This window comes from Myotis myotis, unplaced genomic scaffold (assembly GCF_014108235.1).
Source record: "Myotis myotis isolate mMyoMyo1 unplaced genomic scaffold, mMyoMyo1.p scaffold_m19_p_19, whole genome shotgun sequence".
Classification (NCBI taxonomy): Eukaryota; Metazoa; Chordata; class Mammalia; order Chiroptera; family Vespertilionidae; genus Myotis; species Myotis myotis.
In genome coordinates, this window is record NW_023416323.1 from 13,785,510 (window position 1) to 13,797,791 (window position 12,282).

Sequence of the window (12,282 nt, forward strand, 5' to 3'; positions counted from 1 at the left end):
TTTTCTCTCCAGATTGCTGGGCTGCCGAGCAGGTGCAGCTCCATCTGTGCCCTTGGCCTCCTTGGAAGGAGGCCAAGCTACCTGGGGGAGGCTTTGGCAGTGACTGCGCCCCTGGCATTCACTGCTCCAAGGTGGGGAGCGGGGAGCCCCCTCCACCTCCAGGCTCTGAAGCCCTGGGCTGGGGAGCAAACCCTGGGGCCTCCACCCTGCCTCTGAGGTTAGGGCCCTCACAGAGGAGAAGCCCTGGTGCTTGGAGTTTCTGCCTCCTGGTATGAGTGTAGGAGCGGGGGTGGGGGCGGGGGTGGGGAGTGAGGTGGCTGAACCACCCAGAAAGAGGCAGCCCTTGTTCCCCTGGGTAGCGTCAAGCAGGAGACGGCCTTCTGATATCCTCTCCCCACAACCCACTGCTTTTCCATCTTTCCTCTGCCTTGCTCTCGGCCATCTATCTTCCACCCAACGACCTTCCCCCCCTCCTCCCCCAACCCCCGTTGGAGGGGAAGCTGGGTTCCATCATGAGTGAGACCCAAGTGCAGGGGCCGCTGGGGAGGGGTGTGGTGCCCAGGCTGGGCAGGAGCTCCTGGTAAGGAGCCTCAGCCTGGGCCAGGGCAGTCTTTCTCTCCACCAGCCTCTTTCCTCCTTGTCCAAGGGCAGGGGTTGGGTTCCACGAGCCAGAAGTTCCTGTTGGGCACTGACCCACCCCAGGTCACGAAGGTTCGCTATCCCTTTAAGCTCCCCTCCCCGCCTCCAGTGCCCCAAGACTGCAGCCCTGACCCACACTCTGGGCCGCCCCCTCCTTTCTCAGCTCTGCAGCTGCCCTCAGATGTTCCAGGCCTCCAGGCTGTCCTCCCCAGGGCTCAATCCTCCCTCCCTCGGCTGGCCCTCCCCCTCCTGCGGTAGGGACTCACCTGGGAGGGAGGAACCTGCGGGCAGGGTGCCCAGAGGCGGGCCTGTGGGCGGGGCGCTTGCCTGGGCGGGCTGACGGCTTCAGATCACCCTCCCGCCAGGTGGGGCGGTGGCAGCTATATTCCCTCCTCAGTTCACTACGTGATCTGCCTTGGAGTCGCAGGCGCTCGGCCAGGGCGGAGCTGGGGCTGTGAAGCCCCTGCATTCCCAGAGCCTGAGGAAGGGCAGGCCGCTCCCATCCCCGCTCTGCTGGGTGACCCCTCCTGGGCAGTGCCTCTGGGGCAGGGCTGACCCCACGCGCCCACCAGGGCCCGAGTCTGCTCAGAGGGAGCCTGCCCACTCATCTGAGAGGCGCTTGTGCCCTGGCGGGAGGCAGGTCAGGGGGTGCAGAGTCTGGAGAGGCCCAGAGGGCAGCCCACTGTGCCCTGGTGGAAGGCAGGGACCAACCCTGGGGGCTCACCTCTCTGTTTTGGGATTTTCAACTTTTTTATGATAAAGGGGTGTGTATGTGTGTGTGTGTGGGGGCACTGACTGCCCTCAGCTGCAGATGAAGCTGCTATAACTTCAGAATAATAATGCGATTATTTACTCTAGAATAAGAATTATTAGCATGTATACTAATAGTATGCAGGTTATATGATATTAAACACAAACATAACACACACACACACACACACACACACACACACACACACACACAGAGTCCTATGAAGCAGGGGCTGCTCAGTGCAGGTAAGGACACTGCAGTTTAGCAGGTGCTTGAGATGGCCAAGAATGTGCATGCCCTGAAGACAGAACCTGTGAAAACGTCATCTTCCATGGGGGGGGGGGGGGGGGGGAGAGAGAGAGAGAGAGAGAGAGAGAGAGAGAGAGAGAGAGAGAGAGAAACACTGAATGAGGGAGACACATTGCCCTGACCTGGGATCAAACCTGCAACCCAGAGGTGGGAGATGACCCTGGACTGTCTGGGCAGGTCTAACGCAATCACAGGAGCTCTTAAAAGCAGAGAGCGATTGGCCGGTGGCAGAGAAATTTGGGCAGAGGGTGACATCAGAGAGCTTCAAGGTGCGCCAGGACCACCAGGTGGGTGCTGGTTTGGAGATGAGGGGCCTCGGGCAGGGCCTCTGGGAGCTAAGGAGGGCCCAGCCAGCAGCCAGTGGAAACAGGACCTCGGTCCTACAACTGCAGGAACTGGATTCTGCCAAGGACCCGAAGGAGTCTGCAGCGGACCCCACCTCCACCCCTTGCAGCTTTGGGTAAGGGCCCGCCCAGCCGACCCCGACTTCAGCCTCTGTGCCTAGGAACAGACGACTTGGTCCAGCCCACTTAGACGCTCACTCAGATCTAAAGAAACAGGGAGAACAGTAACTTGTTCTGGTGACCAGAGACTAAGAGCACTCAGGTTGAGTAACTTGGCAATACCAGCTGGTGTTAACCGAGTGTGGGCTTGGCTCCTGGCAGGGGGGTGACTGAGTGCCCACATGCCTCAGCCGCCAGGGGCTCCGGTGGTACACAGATCCACGCTGTGAGTGGGGGTCAGTTAGGGTTGCGTAGCAAGGAGAGAGCCAGGTGTGAACCAAGTTCCTAGAGCTGCAACAGGGGCACCTGCTCACCCGGAGTTCAGTTGCCATGGCGGAGAGGATGGGGTAGAGAGAGGGTGCACACAGAGGGGAGGGGGAAGAATGCCTGGGCATTCAGGAGATGCTGGACAAGGAGGTGACCCTGACACCAGGCATTGACCTGGGCAGAGGACAGGCTCCTTGTGGACATGAGCTGCGTGTCTGGTCATCAGCTGAAGGTGCCTGGGGCAATTGCACATCACCACCCTGAAGGCTAAAAGGTGCTTCTGAGGCCCAGGCACCTTTTTCACCTCACATGTGGCTGGACCCTCTGGGGCCCCGATTTTATAGGCAAGGACTGGAGGCTGGAGGAGGCAAATACATGTAGGACCAGACTGGGAACCAGGCCCACTGGCTGCAGGGCCCATGCCCTTCCATATTCAAACCTGGTCTGAGGTCTGGGAGAGAGGCTGAGTGGAGGCAGGTCCTCCCTCCCTCCCTCCCTCTCTCCCTCCCTCCCTCCCTCCCTCCCCTCCTCCTTCCCTCCCTCCCTCCCTCCCCCCCCTCCTCCTTCTCTCCCTCCCTCCCTCCCTCCCTTCCTCCCCTCCTCCTTCCCTCCCTCCCTCCCTTCCTCCCCTCCTTCTTCCCTCCCTCCCTCCCTCCCTCCCTCCCTCCCTTCCTCCCCTCCTTCTTCCCTCCCTCCCTCCCTCCCTTCCTCCCCTCCTCCTTCCCTCCCTCCCTCCTTCCCTCCCTCCCTCCTTCCCTCCCTCCCACAGTCCTTCTGTGCTAGGCTCTGGGGCTTCAGTGCTGAGGAAAGACCCTCCCAGAAGAGTCAAAGTACAAACAAACCCTAATGTGCTGAAGCAGGGTGTGTCCTAGTGGAGCCGGATAAAGGTGGGGGCAGATGGGTGGGGAGTTGGAGGGATGAAGGGGTGGGACAGAGCTGGAAGGGCCCTGAACCCTACCTGGGCCCCCCTGGCCTAGACAGGGCAGTGAGGTACCACAGAGAGGATGGAGGGATGGGTTGGAGTGTTGGGCATGGAGGAGACACGAGGGGCAGGTGAGGCCAGGCTGGTGGCTCTGGGCCCCCCCCCCCCCCCCCCCCCCCCCCCCCCCCCCCCCCCGCTCCTGGCCTGGGGAGCTCAAGGGTGTCACTGCCCCCAGTTCCAGTCCTTGCACGCCCTCTGGTGGCCACAGGGCACAATACAGGCAGAGGCCTCCCTGGTCCAGGCGGCACCCGTCAGGTTTGGGGGCTTTGTCTTTGTTAGAAGCCCAATGACACTCCCAAAAGTGCAGAACAGCCATTCTATGTTTTTACTCTTGAGTGCCCCAAAATATAGATGGACAGACAGCAGATAGAAGCTGCAGGGCCTGTGGCCTGAGGACTGGGAAGTGAGGAGCCAACAGCTGTTGCTGCAGTGGGACCCTTGGTCCGGGTTCTGCAGGGAGCTGGGCCAGAGGGACCTGGGCAGCAGGCGCTGTCTTAGACTCCGTCCAGGGCGCTCCCTGAGCTCCAAGCCCCCGTTTGCTGGCACTGAGGTCGCCTGCACGGCAACCGTGAGGCGGAGATGGAGAATCTGGTCAGCAGCCAGGTTGTCCTGTCTTTCAGCTGATAACCAGCCCCAGCCAGACCTGCCCGGGCCCTGGCAGGGGGCTCAGCCAGGGTGGCAGGGCCTGGCAAGCAGAGCGCCTGGGTTCCAGTGGCTCCCGCCATGCTTGCCGGCACCAGCAGAGGGCAGTGTGGCTCCAGGAAAGCCAGGTGGAGCCGGCAGCCTGGTCCTCTTTTTTTATTTTTATTTTTTATTTTTGTTAATCCTCACCCAAGGATATTTTTTACATTGATTTTAGAAAAAAGGGGAGGGAGGGAGGGTGGGATGGAGGAGAGAGAGTGAGAGAAAGAGAGAGAGAGAGAGAGAGAGAGAGAGAGAGAGATAGAGAGTGAGTGAGAGAGACACATCGCACACGCTCTGACCTGGGCCTGGTACCCAGGTACACACCCTTGACTGGGAACAGAATCTGTGACCCTTCGGTGTATGGACTGAGCTCTAACCACTGAGCACCGGCCAGGGCTGGTCCTCCATCTTGCTGGCCCTTGGCTTAGGGAGCAGTGGGGAGGGGTAATGGGCCCTTCTCACCCTCACCCTGGACACATCTGTCCCCTACACACTCCTCCAGAAATGCAGCCCCCATGTGACTCTGCACCCCATGTCCCTCCCAGGGTGGATGTCCCTCCTCCCCCTGCATGGACCCTTGTTTTCCCAAGTGGGATCAAAGGGCTGCTGGCCACGGGGCCACACAGACTCCTACTCCCATCCACCCAGAGGGGCCTTGGGCTGCCGGCTCCTCAAAGGCCCTGGCCTGGTGGGGGCAGCTCACCTCAGGTCTCACCCTGGTGTTGGCCCTGCAGCCAGCCAGCCTGCCCCCTATGGCAGGTGCTCTGGGGGCATGACCTCTGCCAAGGGGCACTGCCTCGGCCAGGAGGGCTGGAGGACCAGTGAGGTTCGGGGAGCAGGCCTGGCCACAGTGATAGGGGCGGTGCAGACAGGACTAGGTGGAGGGCAGGCCAGAAAATAGGCTGGGCTCAGAGGGTTGAATTTTATTTATTTATTTTATTTTTATTTTTATTTTTTTAAAATATATTTTATTGATTTTTTACAGAGAGGAAGGGAGAGAGATAGAGAGTCAGAAACATCGATGAGCGAGAAACATCGATCAGCTGCCTCCTGCACACCCCCCACTGGGGATGTGCCCGCAACCCAGGTACATGCCCTTGACCGGAATCGAACCTGGGACCTTTCAGTCCGCAGGCTGACGCTCTATCCACTGAGCCAAATCGGTTTTGGCATGAATTTTAAAGGAATTTTCAAGTCATAACAGCCGTACCCCCATCTCCGCCCCCGACTCGGTTTTGTTGGAAAAACCCTCACCAAGACATGCCAGGGCCAAGGCTGGGCACCATGCATCCGAGACCCCAGGTGCAAGCCCCTGCCCTGCATATGCAGAGCCTCAGGGTGCGGAGGACCCAGGAGAGGGGCTGGAGTGGACGGCTGCCCTCTGAGATGGGCAGGAGGACGTGGAGGGCAGGAAGGAGTGGCACAGGCCCCGGATGAGATGTTGGATGAAGCGGGTGGGGGTGGGACAAGGGCAGTGTGCGAGCCCTCTCAGCGCTGCACACCAGGCTGGGCCCCCATCACCAGTGACACTCCCTGGCCTCCTGGCCGGGGCCCTGGCAGTAAACGCCCCAGCCTGGCCTCACACACAGCAGGTGTGGAGAGGATGTTCTTGAAAGACCAGGGGGGCTCTGCTTCCAGAGCCTCCTGGGCCCTGGCAGCTCTCGACTCCTTGGAGCAGCCTCAGTGAGTCTGTCTCCTACTTTGTCACAACGCGCCATCTCAAAGGGCCCTTGGTGCACAGCCCAGGCTGGGGGGGTCCCTGTAGGGAGGAAGCCGGTGGGATGGGCTCCAGGCAAGTGAGGACACTTGGTGGCTGGTCCTTCCGGGCATGGGGGGAGGGGAGGGGAGGCCGGGGGCTGTCCCCTTGGCACTATGGGCTGCCTGGGGGTCTGCAGGGCATGGGCCCCTCGCCTGCCTCACTGTTCTTCCCACTCGGTCTGCAGAGGCCGCTAGCACGGCACCTCCTCAATCAGAGCCCCCGCCACCCCCAGCCTGCTCCACTGGGCACCAGCACCACTGTCTTTCAATCAGTATCAAGTGGACTGGTGACAGATTTGGGAGCAAAGAATCCCAAACAGCCGTATAAATCACATTAATGACCATTCAGATGAAATCAATTGCTGTAATGGAATCAATTTAGTCTGATGACACCGTTGCTGCATTTAATCGCCCTCTATTCTGGGGCCACTGGTGGGAGGTGGGTTGCTCACCCAGGGGCAGGGTCTCCGGGGGCTGCTGTTTCCCTCCCCAGTGACAGGCCCAGGAGGAAGGTACAGGGCACACGGGTCTGGGGCCATGAGCCCTCCCTGCTGGCCTTTCTCCTCCAGACAGATGAACCCGGCAGAAAGGCCTGGGAGGCGATGCCCATGTTGGTGCAAGAGCTGGTGGGTGGCACAGAAGCCTCCCATGGCCAGGACTGCAGGCCGGCGGCAATGCCGGGCCAACTCAGCCGCCGGCAAGGGCAGCCGAGGCCACAGTGAGCGCGCCTGGCTAGCAGCCTCCTCGCCTCTTTGGAGAGAATCAGCACGTGCCAGCCATTCTCTGAGTTCCTGAAGCTCCCTGCTCTCCTGACTGTTGGGAGCAGACACCCCTCTCCCAAGTCCTCTCCCTGGGAAGTGTCTGGTGGCCCTGCAGGCTGTGTCCAGCACCCTCTGGAGTTCAAGCTCAGCCGTGCAAGCTTAAGCCCCCACCATCCCTCCTCTGGGCCCGGCCACTCCTCCTCCTGTACCTCCATCCAGGCTGCTGAGCTGGGAGCCTGGACCACCCCAGACTCCTCCTCCTCCACCCTCTTCCCCTCAGAGCCAGCACTCACCTCCCTCCTGCCGGTCAGCGGCCCTCTGCGTCCTATGACTTTTCCAGGGTGTGCTCTGCCCGCCCCTGCCCCAGGCGCTCTTGTTGGCCCCCAGCGCCTCCCTCCATGACAGAGAGGACCCAGGTTTCCTTTCAGGGCACCGCTTCTCCTCACCCCGCAGGAGTCTTGTTCTCCCCAGCCCAGGGGGAGTGCGGCCAGCTGGGGTCCAGCAGACATGCCCACTGTGCCTTGTCCCCCAGGGGGGCGCCCTGGGACAGGACAGACTGTGTCTAGTTAATCCTGGGTTTAATGAGTTGCTGTACCTGACAAATATGCCCGAGCTCGGGGTGGGAGGGGGGGATGGGGGGGGCTTCTGAAGAAGTAGGACTTGGCGAAGCACCTCGGTGATGTGACGGTCCCACCTTCACAGTGACGGTGTGAACACGGGCTGAGTCCGGCCCACGGGCAGCCTCCACCGAGCAGTGCCTTCACCGGGAGGAAGGGTGCAGGGGGGCCCACCCCACCCTCCGCCTCGGCCTGGTCAGCAGTTCCTCGGGGCCTGGAAAGAAGATGCAGGAGGTGGCTGAGGCTCTGTGACTGCTGACAAAGCCATAGAGAGCGCGTCACACTAGCCCATTAAACAGGATGAAACGGCACTGACGGGTTAAGCAGGCACTGGGGCTTCGTTGCGATGTGCATATTAGAGGGGTGCCGACATCTGCACACAGTGAGGCTGGTCAGGGAGTCCAGTGCAGGGTGGACCCCCGGCGGCCTGGCTGCGGGTGGAGGACTTTCTCCAGCTGCATTCACAGAGGTGCGTGCCCCGCAGGGCCGAGGGCCCCTCAGTTGTGGATTTCCGTCTAGAGAGGAACATCTCACCTGAGGACGCTCAGGGAACAGGAGAGTCCAGGAACCGTGCCGCGGAGAACACGGGACCCCGGCTGCTCATTTGAGTGACGCAGTTACCACCTGTGTAGACAACCTGCTGGGTCAAGGACAAGGAAACCTTAAGAGCATCAGAGGGAAAAGACCAATGAACTTGAAAGCCACGAAGGCCAAGATGCCAAGACGCAGAGGTGCAGAGGGAATGGCTTACATCTGGTACCCAGTGCCTGTCACTCAGGAGTAGGGAAAAAGTAGACTCAGGTGCACAAAGGTTAAGCGAGTTCCCACGCAGATGCTTTTAAGAGAACTATTACAGAGCATCTTTATTAAAATGAAATCTGTTGAGCCAAGAAGTTGATAAGATGTCAGTAAACTTAACGATTAACTGTATAAAAACAGAACCTATTAGTTTTTGTGTCCAAAACGGAAACTCTGAAGAAATACCAAGATGATCGAGGGGCAGGTATTACAGGAAGGTCCCAGCATGTGACAGCCTGGTCCTGGCCAGGGGTGGCCATGCGCTGCTTAACCATAAACTTGGTTGGAAGAAGGGCTTTCAAGGAACAGAAATATAATTTATAATTTCCTAATAATCAAAGAGAAAAAAGTTGAGGTTATTCACACAACAAAAGAGAAGGCAAAAACAAAGCAAACATCCCTAAGATGGTAGGCAGGAAACACAGGATAAGATTGCAGAAATACGCCTCGATACATCAGCAACCACAGTAAATGGGCTGCATCAGATCTAGTGCTGCCACTCAAGAGACAACACACAGAGTTGGTGATGAAAAACTCCAAAGACGGCCACTGAAATACCAGCCCCCAGAATAGCAACATTAACCTCAGACAAATATAATTTTTCTTTTTTAATCCTCACCCAAGGACACTTTTCATTGATTTTTAGAGAGGAGGAAAGGGGGGGGGGGAGAGAGAGAGAGAGAGAGAGAGAGAGAGAGAGAGAGAGAGAGAGAGAGACATCAATCGGCTGTCTCCCCCAGGTGCTCTGACCAGGCTGGGGATTGAACCCATGACCTTTTGGTGCATGGATGATGCTCCCACCACTGAGCCACATCAGCCAGGGCTCAGACAAATATAATTTAAGGAAAAAACATAAATGGGGAAAGAGATGCTAAATGACATCCACCAAAAAATATAATAGTCAAATATAATATGGGCCAAAGAACATGATGTTGAAATATATGCAGGGCAAGTTGACAGAGTGACAAGGAAAAACAAACAGCTGTGCGCGGTGGAGACTGGAACACGCCTTACCCTGGGGGCCGGCAGCAGGCACTGCGGCATGGGGGCTCTGAGATAACCCAGTTACCAAACGCAATCTCACAGAGTCTTTCCCATCTCTGGCTCTGAAACAAAACCCAGCTGCATAGGCAAGCACAAAAGACGCCTCAGATTTCAAAGAACTGGAATCACATGGCCCATGTTCTTGCAGAATTACATGGAGAGCAGGAGAAAATGGTGGGTTAAAAATGAGATTAAATGAAAGTGAATATGACAGAGTGTCTGGGACTGGTGGTGCCTAAGGACCTGGGATCTATTTATAAGAACAAGCCAGACAGAAGCCAACGGAAGCCACCAGGAAAGGAAGAGTGATGACGGGAAGTTGATGAAATAAAAGAAACACAGTGAGTATTAGCAAAGGAAAGAGAAAGTTAAACAGGCAAATGTAGCAAGATGGCTGAGGACAGGGCCGAGGTTCTAGGTCATAAGAGAAGGCTGGGCACAACTTATGCCAATAGATCTGAAACCTAGATCAAGTGTATGGTTTTATAGAAGATATAGATAATCAAATGGACTCATGAAGAAGTGGCAATTTTGAACACCCTGCCCATGATAGCATGTCTGGATACTCTCGGGGGCCATTTGATCCCCTTCAAAATCTTAAATAAAATGCAGGCCCAAGCCCTAGCCAGTTTGGCTGAGTGGATAGAGCGTCGGCCTGTGGACTGAAGGGTCCAGGGTTCCATTCTGGCCAAGGGCACATGTCCCTGTTGTGGGTTTGATCCTTAATGGGGGGCCTGTAGGAGGCAGCTACTCAATGATTTTCTCTCATCATTGATGTTTCTATCTCTCTATCTTCCTCTCTGAAATCAATAAAAATATATTTTAAAAGAGTGCAAGCCCCAGTCCTGCACCCAAAGTGGCAAGAAGGGTGCTGGGGTTCAGAACTTTTCAGATGTTTAAAAGGAATAACCTGTGTTATTCCCCCAGGATTTGCAACCAACACACAAATACTGACACAGCCTCATGTCCCTTCTGCTCAGGTTTGTCTGCCGTTGCACTCCCTTCAGGTTGCTACGACAAAGCGACTGGGTAGCTCACAAATAACAAATACTGATTTCTCACAGCTCTGGGGGCTGGGAGTCCAAGATGTGGACTCCAGCAAACGTGATGTCTGGTGAGGGCGTCCCGGTTCAGTGACAGTGCCTTCTCCCTGAGTGCTCACATGGCGGGAGGGGCAGGATCAGGGAGCTCTCAGAGTCCCTTTATAAGGGCACTAATTCCATCATGGTGGCCCCATCCTCACCACCTAATTGTCTCCCAAAGTGCCTACTTCCTAACACCATCACACTGGGGGGTAGGTTCAACATAAGAATTTTTGGGGGACACAAATACTTGGTTGGTAGTATCTGTCAAATGAGTTCACCACAAACATAAAGAACTTTGGTTTTCAGAGTTTTGATTTTGGAATTATAGATAAGAAACCATGGAGCTAGTTCAAGGGTCACATTAAACAGAGTCTAATTCAGCTCCCTGCCCCCCACCTTGCGATCAAGTAGGGTTTATCCCAGGAGCATAAGTGTAATGTGAGAAAGTCACCCACATTAACATATTAAAGACAGAAAGGAAGGTCAGTTTCATAGATTAGAAAAAAACTCAATAAATTTCACATTCACCCAACATCTTAGCAAGCAGGGGCAGCGATGTGTCACTGGCCGTGGCTCTGGAGGCATCTGTCCACCCCCTTCTTCTCCTGTTCATTTTACTGAAGATTCAAGCAATGCAGTCAGCAGAGAGAAGAAAGAGACGGGAAGGCTAGGAATTGTGAAGGAGGAGAGAGAACTGTGCTAATGGCAGATGTTGACAACACAAGAAATTCACAAATTCAGCAAGGCTGCAGGTTGGAAATCAACACACACACCATTCCAATAACCAATTAAAGAATAAAATTTAAAAATCCCATTCAGGTTTCCAACAAAAAGAATAGAGCCCCGTGACTCGCCCGCTCAGACGATGTGCACAGATGTTTAAAAGGAATAACCTGTGGCTGGAGGACGCAGTTTGTAAAGACGTCAAGTCTCACCAGATCAAGCCACAAATTCAATCACCTCCAATGAAGTTTACAATGAGGCTTTTAAGAAAGGAACTTTAAGTTACTCTTAAAATTCAGATGGAAGAGCTAAGGGCCAAGAAGAGCCAAGGCTGTTTTGAGAAAGGAGCTGGGAATGGGTGTCTTGTCCCAACAAACATGGAGACCTAGGAAGTCAGCAGGGAGCTCACAGCCCAGAAAAGAGCAAGTGGGCAGGGCGCTCGGACACCTGATGCGAATCAGGCTGCAGGCGGCTCAGTGGGGCGGGACGGAAGACTCCGTAACTGGAAACATTCGTTATTCCGTGTCGGAAAACTCGGACTCTTCATACCACATATGTGCGAAAATAAATTTCCAGTGAATTAAGGCTTAAATGAGGAAAGCAAAGCCTTGTAACTTTTAGAACAACATATGGAAAAATATACTTAAGAGCTTGGACTAGGAAAGGCTTTTATAGGCAAGAAAAACAAACCATAAAAAATATTAATGCATTTGAGTACATTAAAATTTTAAAATTTGCATATTTAGATATCATTAAACGAAGTAAAAGATAAGCTGCATAACCAATTCATAGTAAAAAAAAATTACCAACAACCAATAGGAAATGGGCAAAGAACATGAATAGGCAATTCACAGAATAAGAAACGCGAATGGCCAATAAACATATTCAAATTATTCCTTTTAACTAGTAATTATGGAAATGCTAATTAAAACAAAGAGATTCCATTCCATACCCAGCACACTGGCAGCAACTAAAAGTCTGTTCATCCGCGTTGGCATGGAGGTGAGATTGGAGTCTCACGTGTGCTGGGGGTCTGCACAGGCACAGCCTCTTTAGAAAGAATGGGGTTTGGTGCAGCGGCTGCCAGCTCCCAGCATGCACCCAAGCTTTCCTCGATCCTGTTCTGGCTGTTACTGGCCACCAGGGGCCCGAAGGCAGCTGACACCTGGTGGGTGGCTTCAGAGCTCAGATCTATGCTGTCTACGGACATTTATGTGTCTGTGTAAGTGTGCATGCGTAGCATGTGCCTACATGGCATGTGTGCTTTATATACATCCATGCATGTGCACACACGTGTATATGGTTGCGCGCGCGCGCACACACACACACCTGTATGTATATGCATGCAGACTACACACGTG